General features: G+C 38.9%; 1 protein-coding gene across 2 annotated transcripts in view; it reads left to right on the top strand.

Moving 5' to 3' along the window:
• The window catches only part of CHRM2 (cholinergic receptor muscarinic 2), an 88163-nt gene that overhangs the window by 17121 nt on the left and 53957 nt on the right, over window positions 1–17085 (top strand). The gene's annotated exons all lie outside the window — the stretch shown is intronic.

The raw sequence follows: 17085 nt of genomic DNA, 5'->3' as shown, positions 1-17085 counted from the left end.
TGCAGGATTTGAGTCCCAAACTAGGAATGAGCAGTTCTCACTAATTGTCTCCAAACAGTGAGGGAGAGATCCAGCACTGATTTCCCACCTGTGTGTTGTAAATCTGCAGAGGAAGGCTTCTACAGACATGGCTCAGGAGTTGTTATTTCTGAAACATGCAGGATGTAAGTGTACCTATACAGCATGACAAAATCGGCTGGTATTCAGGATTGGCTCACTGTGAGAGCTGGCAATGAGCAGTCTGGTTGGGTTTGTAGTTATGCAGTGGCACTGCACTTTACTGCTGAAATTTTGTGCCCCGGTCCCATTAGTCAGGTTTTTAACACACAGACAGACTTGGAAGACAAAACTTTCATTCCATTTTTACAATAAGTTGTAGGAGACCAAAATGATCTGATTTTGGTACTTCAATGAAGTGTCCCAGTGGTGCTTTAGGTTAACATGTCATTGACTGGATAATTGTCCCGAATAGACCAAGCTAAGCTGAAGTCTCGTTGCAATAAAGGGAACGGAAAAAAATCATCAGGTTTGCTTCACGAACCTGTTTCTCACCTGAGATGTATTTTCAGTGTCTGTGTTGAATCGAAGAGTAAGACTTCAGCTATGCTTATCTCTATTGACTGTCCAGATTTAGAAAGAAGTATTACCATTTTAGTGATCTTTTTTCACCCTTACTCTTTACATTCCTTAATTAATTTTTAAGACTCTGAGCTGACACCATGTTTGCAAGGAGCTTTCCATTTCCAACTGAATCTTTTTTAAACAGTCTTACTCTTTCATTTTCAGTCTTTGTAGTATTACTTTATGTATTAAACTTCCTTATTAGTATGTATATTATAGAATTACTGCTGTCCCTAATGAAAAACAGTATTTTAGAGCAGAGAGGGTTTATTTCTTTTCAGACTCAGTAGTTTCCAATGTTTAAGAACAAGAAAAGACCTATTAGGAGAGGAGGATAAAAAAGAGAACAGCTCCAACTGTCAGTACCTGCCATTTATTTGTATTAAAAAGCAATAACTGCCAAAAAGTACAGAAGCTCAAGAAAGTTATTGCTCTTAAAAATTATTAAAGAAGTTTTCTCAGTAAAATATTTGATTTTTTGTATTGGCTAAAAATTCTAGTGGAAAACATCTGCCTAGATTAAAAAGAAACAAAACAACAAAACTGCTATTTGCTTCATTAGAAATGCAAAAAAAATGCTAATGCGTTTTCTCAGGTTTCAACAGCTTGTCGTAACTCTTTGCATTTAATTTCTTTAATTTAAAACAAAGTTTTAAAAATCTTGCTGAACTTCTTTGCTTAATATTGTTCTTAGGGACCGAAGTACCAGCTCAGCAATGTGAAAGGTGTATATGAAGAAACCAAATACAATGACAAATCTAATAAGTGGAGAAAAGTAGAAAGAGGCGATGTAAGCCTTAGGAAATAATGGTAATTTTATAAAAATATACCTTTTACTACAATGATATAGCCCATGACATGATAAATTTGTGTCCAAAAAATTTGTTATTTTTCTGCAGGAGAGTAGAATATGTATTTGTTTGGATTGGATCCATTAAAAGTTGGAATGGAGGGTTTTTTGGGTTGGTTGGTTTTCAGATTCATTTGTTTGTTTTAGTTTTTTCTTTTTTGTGACTAGGCCACTTGGAGAATTTCTTAGAACAGACTTCATTTGCTACTTAGAACAGAAACACTTTTTTTTTTTTTGTGCCTGCTGTGGGCTCTTCATGTGTTTGGACAAAGTAGGCAGGTATGACTTTGAAAGTAACCCTTGTTCCATATTTTCCTGTTGAAAGTACTGCAGGATGATTGCCTTTCTACCAATATCACCATAAAACATCAGTGCTTGTTTAGGGTGGAATGTGATCATAGTTGTTTTTGACTGCCTGACTATGGCAGGGCTTTGATTACCAGGCAATTTCTTCAACTTGTCACCTAGTTCAGTTTCTTTTACCACATGGAGACATGCAGGAGCATGGGGAATTCATGGAGAGGACAGACCACAGACCTGGAGAGAATAATGCTGAGGAAACTCTTTTGCTAGATATATTAAAAAAAAATCTACCTCAGTAAAATTATCTATCTTACACAATTTTTTAAATATGACTCCAAACCAATCATGCCTCTCTGTTCTGAGCTAAAGTGCGTACTGATGTGTGTCTTATCTTTATTGTATGGAAAATAAATAAAAACATCACAATACTTCCCAATATCTGCCCCATGGAGAATGTAATTTAAAGATGAAGAAATGGATTTAGAGGACAATTTGAGATAACCACTGTACCCTTGCAGCAAAACACAGACAGATCAGTTGACTGAGAAATGAACAATGTTAGCAAATGAAGATAGTTGTTTTAGATAAATAGATTAGGGATGGATACATCCCACTGCTTTAAGCCAAACTCCCGTTTGTCTCTTAAACTCTGTTTAGCTGTCAGTCACTTCTTCTCCAGCCGTCATCCTCCTTACCCTGTTTTTGTTTGAACTAGACTACATTTTTGGCTGGGGTTCACAAGGAGTTTGATTACATTACCTAATTCACTAGGTTTGGGTGGGTTTTTTTTTCCTTTTTATTTTCTGGAGGGTTTTGGATTTTTTGTTTTTCTGTTATATTTCTGGTATATGATCCTTTTTCCATTCTTCCTTTCCATGTTTCAGGAGCTTGTTTTATACATAGGGAATTTTGCTCTTTTTTCCTGCATCTGCTTTCTCTTTTTCACCTCCCTTATTCCCTATATGTTCATCTCTAGAGATTTTTGCAGAGTAAATGGGATGGCACAATCCTGTCCTCTGATCCTTTGCAGGCTCTGAGTGACACAGTGGGAATTTTAAAACCAAGTAACGTAGCTAGAATTTGGTTCAAGAATGTGAGGCTCGATTTTTTATTTTACTTTTAATTCATTCTCTTGAAAGTACAGTACAAACTTAATTTTTGTTTTCTGCCTCTCCTTTTTTCTACCAGCGTGGAGGGGTTTGGTATTTCAGCTCCCGTCACACAGGGTGATTGAAAGAGACCTATCCCAGGATGATTTATAACTTGCTTGCCAGCAAAGCTGCAACAGTTTGGTGCATTTTGCTGTGGCCTTCCATTATATCCACAGGTAGATGCTGGTAAAGAGAGTCCAGCCTCAAACCCACTGGTATTTCTCACCTCCTCAGTGCTTGGAGCAGGCTCACCCGAGTCATGCTGTTGTGGCAGCCACTGTCAGAGCCCTTGCATCTGTATTTCTTTTAAAAATATCTGGGGTAAAATAAGAGGGCAAAAGCAGTGTCTCCTTCATGCTGTCAGCTACCAGTAACAGCAATTCTCTCAGACAAGCATCAGATGAACAGCCTTAGTCTGCCTGCTCCCAGCACCCGCACACCTGCACTGTTACCTACCAGCAGTGTCCACAAATGCAATAAGGAACACCAAATTACAAGACTGGCAATTGCAGGCCAGAGAGACTTCAAAGGTCTCCTACATTAAGCACTTAATGATGAGCCCTGGAGGGCAGCCTGTGCCTGGAGCAGAAACAGGAGCACACATGTGTCTGCTTCATTTTGTGCCATGTTACCTCAGCAGAGCTTTGGAGTCCAGGTGTTTCCAGACTCCCTGGACTGCCTGGATATAAAACACACACCTGATGCTGCCTCTCTGAGCATCTCTGTGTCAGCCTGTTCAGGACAATGACCTGACTGCTCAGAATGTGCCCCAGCAGAGCTGGCAGGGAGTGGTTTTTGTGCAAGTCACAGTCCCCTGAGATGAAAAGAAGCATCTTTCAGCTGTAAAGATGGAAGATAAATTATTCTCAAAGCCCAGGCTGCTCTAGAAATAATAATAAAAAAGAAGACAGGTCTGTTCTTTATAATTTTAGCAATTGTATTTTTCTTTTCTTTTTCTACACTAGAAGATAATTTACAGGCAGATTTATAAACAAAAGCAGCAACAAAAAAAAAAGCACAAAGAAACCATCTTATTCTTTTTTCATTCTGCTTATTACTATAATTATTATTCTTATCTTATTTTCATTCTACACATCTGGGTGGGTTTTCTTGAAGGGCTACTGAAAAAGCTCCTGGAAGGCTTAGAAGTATAAAACTTAACTGGAAAGCCCTTCTTGCTGTTCCAATTCAGTAGCATTCTTCAGAAGGAGACTTTTCCTTGTTAATGCTAATGTTTGAATAGAAATCTTTTTGTCATCTATGGCTGCTTGCAACTGGCATCCTTTTATCCAGGAACAGTGGGAGCAAGTCTTACACTTTTCCCTGAAACTGTTTAGGAAGTAGTTCAGTCTTTTGATTGGAGAAGAAAAATAGTTCAGATAACTGGAGTTTGTGGGTGATATGAAAACCCACACAGAATTACAGGAAGCCTTCTGCTGAGACAAAAACCTTTGAGTTATGTTGGGAAATTACCTGGTGAGCATTAGCTGGTAAATATCACTTCTATATGACACACTGTTCTGCTTTTATTAAAGCAAGAAATCTGGAAAATTACTGAAAGCCTGGGATAGCAAAAAAAGCCCCACAAAAGCAGCGATAACCAAAATACTTTAAAAGAGACTCTTTTTCCAGGGTATTACCATGAGGAGGTTTACTGTTGATTACTACCTGCTTTCTGACAAGATGCAAAGTATTTCTTGGTATTACTTAACTAATTCTGTGCAGTGCAGTTCTTTGAAGAATTAACATGAAAAGCAGAAACAAGTGATATCTGATCAAGTTTTTATGTTGATGCACACTGACCTGGGTTGAATTCAAAATTTTTCCCTGATTTTGTGTACTTTACTGGGCTATTCTAGCCAGCTACCTCCAATATGCACAGCAGCCTGTTCCAAAAATACCGTATTTCTTGTGAGCTTCAGTAGTAAGAGGGAAAATCAGATTTTGTTCCATTTACCTGGGAAAAATCATTTCTTCTAAAATAATGTTTCAACTGGTCAAAAGAGCAATCATCATCTTCTGAAAGCAAAAAGCAATAAACCCCTCATCTTCCAGGCTTTTGTTCTGCTGGTGGTGTTTTTTTTTCTTTTTGTCCTGCAACACATCACAGCCCTTTAATGTAATTTTGTTTGCTTCATTTTAATCAGTTTATCCTTTAACTACAAGACTTCTCTGCTTGCCTGTCTTTTCCCTTTAGCTTTTAGACAAAATTATTACGAAGTAGGAAAACCAAAAGAAAAAGAGACCAAACCAAAAAGTTGGATTTCCAGTTCAGACTCTAAACAAGACCATCTCAAAATGAGAACAGCCTGCTGGAGATATTTCTGTTTTGAAAGAGCAACTTTCCTTTAAGATAAATGTCTAGTTTTTTGTTTAGTTTGTTCAGTGTCATTGACAGGAGAAGAGATCATCATACTCTATCTATCCATTTTTCATGTAATGCTTTGTGCAGTAAGCAGCATTTCAGTTTTATTGGATAGTACTGCTGCCCCTTAAATTATTCTTTCTCTTTGGTGAGTGTTCTTTCTCTTTGAGACCTGTCATGAGTGATGTGTAGCAGACTTATAGAATTTAGGAGCTTTCAGATGCTGGCAAAGCAGAGCGTCTCCCTGAAAATCAACCTAATTTCCTGAGCTTGGCATTGCAGCAGACACACAAGGCTGGGACACAAGAGAATGAGAACTGGTCTCTTACCTTTCCCTCTCATCAATTCCTTTCTGTCATCATGGGTTTTGCACAAACACACAAACCTGCGCAAACCCATTACACAAACAAGCAAACAAACACCAAAAGTAACATTAGAAATAAAACATCAAAGCCTTGTTAAAGCCACTTACTCTTCAGGCAAGATGTAGCTTTCTATTAAAGCTTATGCTCATTTCTTAATAGATCATAATCCTTGTGAAAATACTGAGTTTTCTGACATCAGAGTTACACTCCTGCAAAAAATTGTCCTCTACTTATGAGGATTGATGCCCTACCTAAAGCCCAGTTATAAAACAGCAGTATGAAAAAGGAATACTTTTGCCAGGCTATTTTTTTTAGTAGTGTAAAACATAGAGTGCAATTTCTTTAAATACCATGCGACTATCTTGAATTGAAGTTCAGCCTTTTAGTGCAAGAAATGGCTTGTGATGTGCTTGAGATTTTTCAGTACTTAGATGGTGCATTCTTTGGTATTAAGCAAATGACTAGCACACAGAGGATTGAGCTGGCAAGGAGTTAAAAATCTGAATGTGAAAGATAATCTCTTTTGAAAATGCCAGGGACATCAAGGTGTTGCTTGTCCCATTTGATCAAGATTAAACATCCCATGTTCCTCATAGCAGAAGCTAAACTCATCAAAGAGGCAAGGTTTTGCAATGCTCAGCAGGCTATTTGTTTTCAATATATAATGGTACAGCTAGTAGGAGTCCTTTCCAAAGAGTTGTCTGATTTAAATCCCTGATGGGAATGACCACCGATGGACTGGGGTAAGATTGTCTCTTAGGCGAAAAAAAATGGTGGTCTCTTAATTTCCAAGCAAGTTTCTCCAATGATAGAAGCCTCTGATATCCTTGCGGATAATTTTGGTAATATTTTAGCCTACTGTCCTATGTGTCCTGTTGACAGAGTGTCCAACACTCTTCAGGACCCAAATTCTCTTCTGCCTTTTAATGAATACATCTCACGAGTAAGTGTTTCAAAATTATGATCTCTTTATTGCATACCTTGGAGTAGATGAAATTTTTTCAGACTTGTGGGTTTTCTCTTGGCTTCTGCCACAGTGTTACCATAGAATCTTAGAATACGCTGAGTTGGAAGGGACCCACAAGGATCATCAAAGTCCAACTCCTGGCCCTGCAGAGGACACCCCAAGAATCACTCTATGAGACCAACAGCATTGTTCAAACACCTTTTGAACTATTGCTGTGGCCACTTCCCTGGGGAACCAGTTCCCGTACCCAGCCACCCTCTGGGTAAAGAGTCTTTTTATAATATCAAACTTAAACCTCCGCTGACACAATTTCAGGCCAGTCCCTCGAGGGGGTCCTGTCACTGGGCACCACAGAGCAGAGACCAGTGCCTGCCCCTCCTCTTCCCCTCACATGGAAGTTGTAACTGCAGTGAGGTGTCCCCCCAGTCTCCTCCAGGCTGAACAGACCAAGAGACCTCAGTTTCTCCGCACATAGCTTCCCCTTAATGCCCTTCATCGTCTTTGTTGCTCTCCTTTGGATGCTCTCTAACAGCTTTATATTTTTCTTGTATCGTGGCATGCAAAACTGTGCACAGGACTCGAGGTGAGGCTGCACAGCTCGGAGTAAAGCAGGACAATCACCTCCTGTACTTATCAGAGAGCTGCTCAGTTTTATAAGACAATTAAAACAATTATAGTCAACCATTCATCATTTCAGTATTGATTATAACTCTTGGGTGGAAGAGAGCATGTGGCAGTATTTGGGGACAGGCAGTTTGCATGGTCAGTTGCTAAGACATTGGATAATGTCAAAATCACGTCTGAAATGATGGATTGTGCTGTCCCTTAAAAAGATTTTAGCTGCTTGTTGGTCTTTATTTGTCTTTAGAAAAGTGCTGACCCTTAGAAGAATCATTTCATTTTTGACATGCTGCAAAAACTATGTGACTCAGCAGAGTGAAATGCCCTGCAGATACCATATCCATCAGTGACTATTCATTAGTTCAATAGTACACAACACACAGTTCACATCCAATTAATTCTGTCCATTAGGTATAAATCTAGAAATCTCAGCTCACAAACAGTTGGATTGAGAGAAATTTTGTTTCCACAGGGGTCAAAGTAGACCTTCTTTCTCTCCTAGTTGTCACAAAATTTCATCTTACACCTTTGTGGCCAGGTAGTATTAGACAACACCTTACTCCAAATTAAAATGAAGCAACACAGACACACTTCCCCAGAGATCCTGAGAGATATGAACATTTTCTAATCTTGAGAGGAAGAGAAGCCTGCAAATTTATAAAACAGGTATCTGTCTTGATCAAGTCTTCTAAAGAAATTAGTGGAAATTTTTGGCTGAAATTCACTTTGAAAAGATTTTACCCTGATATAAATTTTATACAAATACTAATCAATTTCTGTGACACTTCCCTTGGACTAGTAACTTTACATAGGCAGGAAAAGCTTTGACTTGGCAGGACTTTCATCTTAGAGCTTCTACCAGGAACTTTCACTTCTATGATGATTATAAAAATTACCATCCAGAGCTTTCATCTTGTCTCTGCTGCATTCCCTCATGTTACTAGCAGTAATTACAGGAAAGCATTTTGGGGAAGCCCATGAGGCTGGTTTACTGACATTTTGGGAATCTCTTTGCTGTCGTAGCCTTCAGCTGGAGGTGTTAGAGCTCAGCACTACCAAAAATCATGCTAGATTCTCCATAATCAAATGCAACTGGAAATGGTTTGCATTTTCATATTATCTGTCACCTTAAGGGAATAATAAAATATATTACCAACTGATTCAACTCCAGTTTTCAACTCCAGTAAAAACTCTCTGCTGTATCATATTCAGCACACTTCTAGGCTGAAACATACCAGCTGCTTCAGAGTATTTAGCAGAATTACACCTTATCAAAGGGGAGGAAATAGAGGATGGTATCCCATTGCAACGCCAGATAGAATTTTACATATTGGAATTTAATGACCCAAGTTGTATTAGGGTAGCAGTTCTCTATCTGCTTTAATCCTGCTCATTATCATTTCAGAGAATAGCACAATTGCTGGTAATTTACTGCCGGTGATACCAACGGTCTCTAGAGGCAGTTTTATCCAGCCCTTGTAATGTTAAAAGAGAAAGACCCAAAACCAGAACTGTTTAAAGGAAAAAAGTGAGGAATAAAAGAAAATCTACTTTGAGGAATGCCTTTCACATGCCTTTAAATCAGTCACTGAAAGACTTTGCAAAAACATACTGCTGAGATCTAATATTTTACGTATTTTTCATGATAATATTTTAATATTATTTTGTGGTACTATAATAATAAATTTGAACTCCAAATGGAAAACCTCTATCAGTATTCTTGGCTTTTGGAAGGAATTGACTCTCTTAAAACTCCTTTTTGCTTTCTGAGAACAGAGGAAATCACAGAGATGAGGTCATCTTTTGAGACCTGCAAAAGAGATTTGTCCCCTTCTCTATTGCATGAAATTCTGTTTGATACAGAAATTATGTTTGTTTGGACAGTGATCAGTCAGTCAGCAGGTACTACGTATAATCAGGCATGTTAAAGAAACCTTGGAGCAGACCCTTAGCCAGGAGCTCTGACAGAAGTAGAAACAAATTCTAAATATTTTCTGTGCCAAGAAAGAACATTTCAAACTTTTTTTATTTTTAGAGGGGACAGTCTTATCAGGCTGCTCTGTTACTGGCAGTCAGGAAGTTCTTAAGAAACTATCTCTAGTGGTGCATTGAAATTTGCTGTTACAGTGATAATATCATAAAGGAGACTGACAGAATGCAACATCAATTATCTTTCCACAGTACATTGGCATCATTGCTGTCAGTCATCACTGCAGCATATTTGAAGCATAGGCTTACAGTCCTACCTGAGCAGAGAAGGAGGCAGGAGAGGTAAGTGAAAATGAAAAGAGTACTGGAAGGTCAGACTATACATTTCATTTGTCTTTCACCTTCCTTAGTACCTTTTGGCAGCACCCTATCTCTGTTCTGTAAAGATTCTCTCATGACAATTGCTTTAGTAAAACTTTATTCAGATTCATGTTTGATGGAAACGAAACAAGAAACAACAAATCTACAGTGTCATTACAGAGTAATGTGATCAAAGGGCTGCTGATAAGTTGTAGAAAACTTGTTGAAACACAGTCTTGTATTTTAGTTATGTATCAGATTCTGTCTTTTACTTACTTTTCCCTTATAGTTAGATCTTGAAACATTATTTCATCCTGAGAAGAGCTAGTTTTTCTATCAGCCAGGCACATTTCTGTGGGTTTATTCAGTAGCAGTTCACATATTCCAACTGGGCTATTTGAAGAATAATGTCTAACTAAGCAGGAATCCCATGTATTTCTCCACAGCAACTGAGGGAGTAATGTACTATCCACCTTAAACTAAATGTATGTCACCAACATAATTTGAATTACTGTGCATATATTTACTTGAAACAACTGTTGGCAAGTGTTTGAAAGGAGACTAAGATTTCATTTGTCCTTTCTGCTTATACTCATTATTTGCCCCTGCCGTGACATCATCAGCATATCTGCTGCCACTAACGTTAATGACACAAACAGCATTGCAATTTCAAATAAAGATAAAGCAGCAAGAACAGATGCACATCCCTAAAACCCCTCAGCTCTAGCACATGTATTTTGACCCTGAGCAAAAAATCATGCCAGTAAATTGCAGAAGAAAATAAACACCAAACACACCCATTGTAGAAACCAAAAATTTCTTTAACCCAAATACTTTCACGGCAGCTATGTGAGACATCTTTATAGGGATGAACTGCAAGATGCAACAATAATTTCTTTGCCTTAAGTAGCACTTCCTTGATGTAGTGGAGTTTTCAAAACCGAATTGTCATTAGCATTTCTTTATATGTTTTTAGGAATGTATCATATATATCAATATTAAATGTTAGATCTGCTTTCTTGTTCCTTTTCTACAGTTCTAGAAAAAGAGAAGATTAGAGAGTAAGTTTTACTGTGCTGTTGAACAGGAGCCTAAATGTGTACAAGGTCTCTTCTTAAGCTTTTCCTGGTTTATCCAGGCTTTTAAAGAGTGATGTGGCTGTGTGTGCTTCTTCCTGTGACAGAGTGGTGGGGCATGCATGAGTCTTGTCTCTGTGTCTTCTCCAGCCAGGAAATGCTGTCATGTATTGTCATTGTGTATCAGTAATGAATAATTACAGCTGCTTCCCCCTGAAAAAAAAAATAAATATTTGAGTGGCAGAAAAATGGATGGCAAACCCTCTTGCCAACTTACAAGTACCAGGGTTTTCTAGTTCCTGCTTTTCCATGTATAGTTCACTTTTCTGTGTGCAGCTGCACAATATATCCTAAGTCTACCTCTCAAGGTCTGCTTCTGCATTCATGTATCCATAACCTGAGAGATACCTATGGTGTATGAAGGCTCCAGAAATTATCCTATCCCTTGGACTGACTTTTTTCCTTTTTTTTTTTTTTTATTATCATTCAGTCAAAAAAAAAAAAAAAAAAAGGAAAAAATGTACAAGCACAGCTTAAACAGATTATTTTTACACTGGCACTGGAAAATTAGGAAAGCTAGGTTACAAATCAGTAGGGGAGATGAGTTCCAAAATAGATGCTTATTTGTTCAAAATGTCCTGCTATCACTCCCCAGTATAGCAAGCTAAAGACCCTTGTCAAGAATATATCACCGCACAATTTAATCACCACTCTGGTCAGCTGTTTGCATAAAATAATAATGTGGCATTTAGTCTTTCTGTGAACCTCAGCACACCTATCTGTAAAATGTATAGCATGTTGTAAAATTCATATAATATCTTGGAGGAGTTTTGTAAGGCTAGGCTAATTAATGTCAAGCAGTCAGCTAAAATTTGCTCTTTAAGCAAAATTAATTTATCGAAACCTTCGTTGAAAGAATATTTCTTAATACTTTTCCCTAAAGGTCCTATAGCCATCATGCTGACCATTTATTATTTATACATCAAACCCCAAGTGTAGGAGAATAATGGGCAGGCCAGAAAGCTTGAAAATAATAGGTTGCAAGTGAGGCCTCATTAGAGGCACCAAAGTGAAGTACAGAGTCAGTGGAACTAAAAAACAGTTTACGACACTGTGCTTGCACATTTGCACTGTGTTTGGAAATGTTAGAAAAATTTCTAAGATCATCATAATCACCATAGCATATACTCCTCCTTGGATATCAGCATGTGATTTGAGGCTGGAAAGACAGTCCAGATTCTGCTCATCTTTGAGAAACAGTGAGGTACCTCCTTCTATAAATCTTTCTTGGCCAACAAGAGTATATTTCTCATATTATTACTCACTTTCTTCAGCATCGTCGCAAAACAAAGCAGCTACCAAAAAACTTATTCAGATTGTTAGGACATGAAAGAATCCCAGATTTTGTAATTCCTGATGGAGGTCTCCACCTTGATACTCTAATTGATACAGAAAGTACTAAGTATGGAAGGTGTGGAGTGACTGCTATTTACCAAATGCTGACAGGAAATGTGTGTGTCACCTCTTATCCACATGTATTAAACTGCGCAATGACGGAAAAGGGGTACTCAAAAGGAGTTTGCCTGTCACAGAAGACATGGTAGAGGATCCAGCAATTCCCTGTTCGACGCCCTGAGGATGAAGAGGAACACTGGAAGCAGTGCTGTCTTCATGAGTTCATGGTTCGACACCATGGATCTCCAGGTGGGTCAAGATTATAGAGATACACCAACCTGGAGGACTCCATGCTGTTGAGCTGTTCATAAGCAGCGGAAGCCAATAAACTCCTCTCAGCTACCAGGTTATTTTCCCTGCCTGCCTCTGGAGCTCTTCTGACTGCATTGTTTGCGCTCACTTTGGAGGAAATTACCCGTGGAGAAAACCCAAAAAACCTTCCACAACTGATGAGACAGAGCAAACCATCTCTCTGTTGGAGACTAAAACACAATCAATACTGGTACACAGCTAAGGAGATTTCCAGGTTGTTACCAAGGGAGTGCATGCGTGTGCATATGTCTGAAGTGGATTTTCTTCCATCTTGCTGTGAATGCTGCAAACTTCTATTCTTTGTCACAGGGAGAGGTGGATGGGCAGATGATATTCTCTGTGAAACCATTAAAATAGTAATATCCAAAGCAAAGAAATCAGGCATGTTCTGAAGGGGTATGCCTACACTGTCAAAAATTTCTGGGTATGAGGCCATTCTCCAACACGTGTGGATGGACGCCTTCCATCCTCAGTGAATACCCGCAGTGGTGGTAGATGTTCTGAATTCAGGTTATTTATGATTCTGCTGAGACAGGACAGCCTGAGCCCATTCCCAACCTCTGCATGAACCCAAATCTTGTTTAAGAGTTCCAGGCAGGGCAGGCTGTGGCTGGGCAGAGCACATTACTCTCCAACTGCATCAGCACAAATGTGAGGGGAAGCTTTCTTTCCTTTTTCCTGGAAATCTGAGCTATAAATACCAGTGTGGATGGAAAGCTTTGAGGTCATGGGGAATGGCACCCTTACATCTATTTTTGAGCCCACTTTACACCTGGAAGTGTAGACATACCTATAGAGGATCATGTCTTCTGCATGATAGTATGTGTTTATGTACATTGATGTAATTCAATACCAAATCCTCTGTGGTTCACTTGAGTAAAGGCAACCCTTGTCATCCTTTAACAGAGGAATTGCCTTGGAGCAGAAGACAGCTGCTCAGGTCACTCACTTTTTGCCTCTGAGAGCACTATGGCTCTTGAAGGATATTGACAATGAATTGTTGCAAACCAGGAATTTTTGCTCTCAGGAATTGTCAGGGGTAAAGCTTAGGCCCTGCATTGGCATCACTATTGCTTACTGGACTTACGTTTTGTGTTTACTATACAGGATTTCTAATTGAGGGTAGAAGAGGAGGTTGGAAGAAAATAGACATGAGCAAGAGCTCTGTAAAGCGGGATGCATCCTTATGCATGCTTCACTGAACTGTGATTTAAATATATCTGCCACTGACAAGCAATTCAAAAGTGATGGGATTTTCAGAGAGCTCTTTTGCTTTCTATAAAGCATTTCTCTTATCCTTGGGGGAAAAAGAAAGGAAAAGAGATTAAGAGAGTGAAAGAGTTCTTTGGGAAATAAAATGACTTTTGGAGACAAACAATGCACCTGTATTATACAGTATTGATTGTGATGTCGCCGTGAGTTACATGGAATTACAAGCTCCCTTGCTCTCTGTTTCACCAGGGCTGTTTCATGTGTATAAATTGATACAAGACCCACAGCTGAGGTGCTGTTTGTTTCACACTTTTACCTGAGGCCTTAGAGCTGTTGGAAATGACAGAGAAAAGGGGGGAACTGATAACCAGGGAGAGTGGAGGCAGTGTATTACTTACTTTCCAGTGCCCTATTATCACACTGCTGGGCCGATTCGGGGTAACAGCCCCCTCCAAAGCAATCTGCAATAGTGCCATTTGCCTCCAGCAGACAGAGAGCAAGAAAGCACATGGGGTGTGACTTTGTGCTGGTTATCTAATGTCATGAAAGAAACTTTTTGGACTCCAAAGTGGCCAGGAGTCACCAGATACTGTTACTAATTAATCAGGAACAAATGAATGCTCCTGCTTATTCAAAAACGTTCTGTGATGTAGCATGTTAAATTTTGGCTGTGTGAGTGGATTATACTCAAGCAGATCACTGATGTTTTTGAAAACAGTGGTCACACAGTAAAGCATCTTTCATTGTCCTCAAAAAACTCCTGGAGTAGAGTGGGACATTGCTGAGGCTGAGGGGCTCGAAACCATCTATACTGATCTGTCTGGACCTGTCCATAAAGAGCAGGGGGTAGTCCTCATCGTCCTTGTCCCCGTTTTTCCCGTCTTCTGAAAAAGAAAATAATTTCTTATTCCCTCAGGTTCCATTAAGAAACTCTACACTATTTTTTATGGGTTTTGGGCTTTTATCTCCATGTTTATGGCTCTTATTTTTAGACTGTGATTGGTGCTGAATTACAATACACCATGACAGCTGCTTATTCACGTTTGTAGCTTTGGCTTCAGTTGCTCTCTGTCTCATTGCAACATTTCTTAAAAATGCAAACATGCTTATAAAGTAGACTATATTTTGAACCAAAGTGGAAAAAACAAGACCAATTTTCCTTGTTTATGAAATTTCATGGCATATGGATGTTTGCTAGCAGGATAACTAGTCCCAGCTGGTGTGTTCAGTTTCCAAAGTATAAAGTGTACTGCAAACTGGCTAATCAACTTGTCCTTTTCAACCTGCTGGTTTCATAAGAGTTATAAATCCACCCTTCCCATTCTGGTGTGGCTGGATAAACCATGTAGCAGCTGTTTGAATCGGGGTACCACAAGCTGCAAAAACAATCCATCAGACTAATCCAGTTTAATATTGCACCGGGCGGGGTTTCTAAATCTATTCAGCTTGGTGCACCTCAATACGAGTTGAAATTTGCTTTATCCTTTCCCTTCTTTGGTAATTCGCACATGGAAAGAAAAAGGAGTAGGGACAAGTGAAGGAATTCTCATCTTCTAACATGTAAGCTAAGAGAGTGTAGGTTTTAAGTTGTGCCACCCTCAGCACACCAAGGATTTCTGTCTTTCCTCACTAGTAGCACAAGTCACTTCATATATAGGACACTATACAGCAACAACCTTTATTTTAGTGTAAAGGTTTCATTCACCTCCTTTGTGATTCCTTCTACAAAAAACAGATATGGAATCATTTTGACCTCCACCCCACAAATATTTCCAGATCAGTCTCATGGAAGATCATTCCTTAATAAGCATCTTTTAAAACAAAACATTTGGGCTGTTCTCAATTCCTTCCAGATGCTGAAATATTTGGAGGACTGTAAACTTACTTTCTTTCAAAATATTAGATGCTATCGTAACCTGAGTCACAGAACTTGGATTTTAAGGGAGAAAAGCAAAATTAAAAAACCCAAACACATGAGGTACTAAAATTACAGGATCTGGCAGTACTAGATTTTGCATCTGATTTTTAGAGGTTTTTAGGTTGGTTGTTTTGGGTTTGGTTTGGGGTTTTTCTTGTTGTTGCTGTTGTTGTTTTGTTTTGGGGGAGGTAGCGGTCTTCCTAGTACATTATTATTGTCATTTTTAGAAAAATGAAACAAAATAGACCCAAAAAAGAACAAAACCACGAAGCAAAATGCAACAACGAAAACCACAGATTTTTATCTTCTTAATCAATATTATTTTATCGGGCAAGGAAATTAGCAATATCTTGAAGGATCTTATTAAGATGAAAGCCAGTTTTAAATATGAATAGAACCTGTTCAGAAGTTGGATTACTGCTCTCCTTTTCTTTTTATAGTTGCTTGAAGGATGTAACCATCTCATTGCTTTGTTTCCTGCTCAGAGAATAGAAACTGTGACTATCATGCTTGTACCTTCCTACCCCTAATTACAACACCTCTGTCACAGATTCCCTCTTTGAGGGCTAGGCGACAGGAAAGATCCTGCTTTAAACTCCCAGCTAATATCACCCCACTTGTGTCAACACTGCTTCCCACCCTCTTGAAGGCCACAGGCTGAACTTTCTTGTTTCCTGCATCAAAGATCTTCATTACGAGGCACTCTTCAGTGGGTGATTTTGATGGGCTGTGCTGGAACAATGCTGTTAACGATGTTATGAAGGAATAGCAGAGCACAAATCTACACAGTTAATGTAGCCTCAGTCTAAAGTGTGAAAAAGACACTTCTTGATCCACATTATGTATGTGTCCTTGAAGATTTCTGCTCAGTTTACTGACCAAGATTTTCTATTGTTAGCAATGCACAGCCACTACAATCTGGGAGAATGAGCTGTGCTCTGATCTGGTGTGTGCACCGTCAGCAGAATTGTCAGCTCTGCCTTAGTCACTGCACTTTTATTATAGGAGGGTTTAGGCACAAGGCTGGGTTTGCAGGCCTTGTAGACACCGAGATTGACTTTTTATTTGTATACTGAGCTAATATGACAGAGATATCTATATGAGGCAGCAAACATGAACTAGAACCCTACTAGGTATTTTCACAGTGTGCCTTTTGTGGTTACTGCCAATCTTTGCAGTGAGGGTAAAAAAATCCCATTAATACTCTGTTTTGTTTTCAGAACTCCCTTCCAGCTCATTTCCACCAACTGTGAGTTCTGTCTCATACTTGTAATGGAAAGTAGGAAATAATACCTTTAGCTTGAAAGCTTTCTAATCACAGGCTAGAGGACTGACATTTTACCTAACAATACCCAAAGAAATCTATGTGCTTTAAGAGCCCTTTCTAATGCCAAGGGAAACGAGTAATAGCTTTACTACTTAGTAAGCACTGAGAATTCCGTTACACAGTTGTGATGATTTGTCTTTTGTTGTAGTGGGAAGCTTCACAAGTGAAATTTACTCACTCCAGTTCAGTACTAAAGGTGGGATTCCTCCCAGTTAGGTTTCAAAATCCAGTTGCAAGCTGGCCTTCTAGTCTA

The sequence above is a fragment of the Chamaea fasciata genome, unplaced genomic scaffold (assembly GCF_029207755.1).
Source record: "Chamaea fasciata isolate MVZ Bird 193981 ecotype frontalis unplaced genomic scaffold, bChaFas1.0.hap1 SCAF_5, whole genome shotgun sequence".
NCBI lineage: Eukaryota > Metazoa > Chordata > Aves > Passeriformes > Sylviidae > Chamaea > Chamaea fasciata.
The sequence above is the reverse complement of the archived record's forward strand: the minus strand, read 5'-3'. Positions and strand labels throughout refer to the sequence as shown.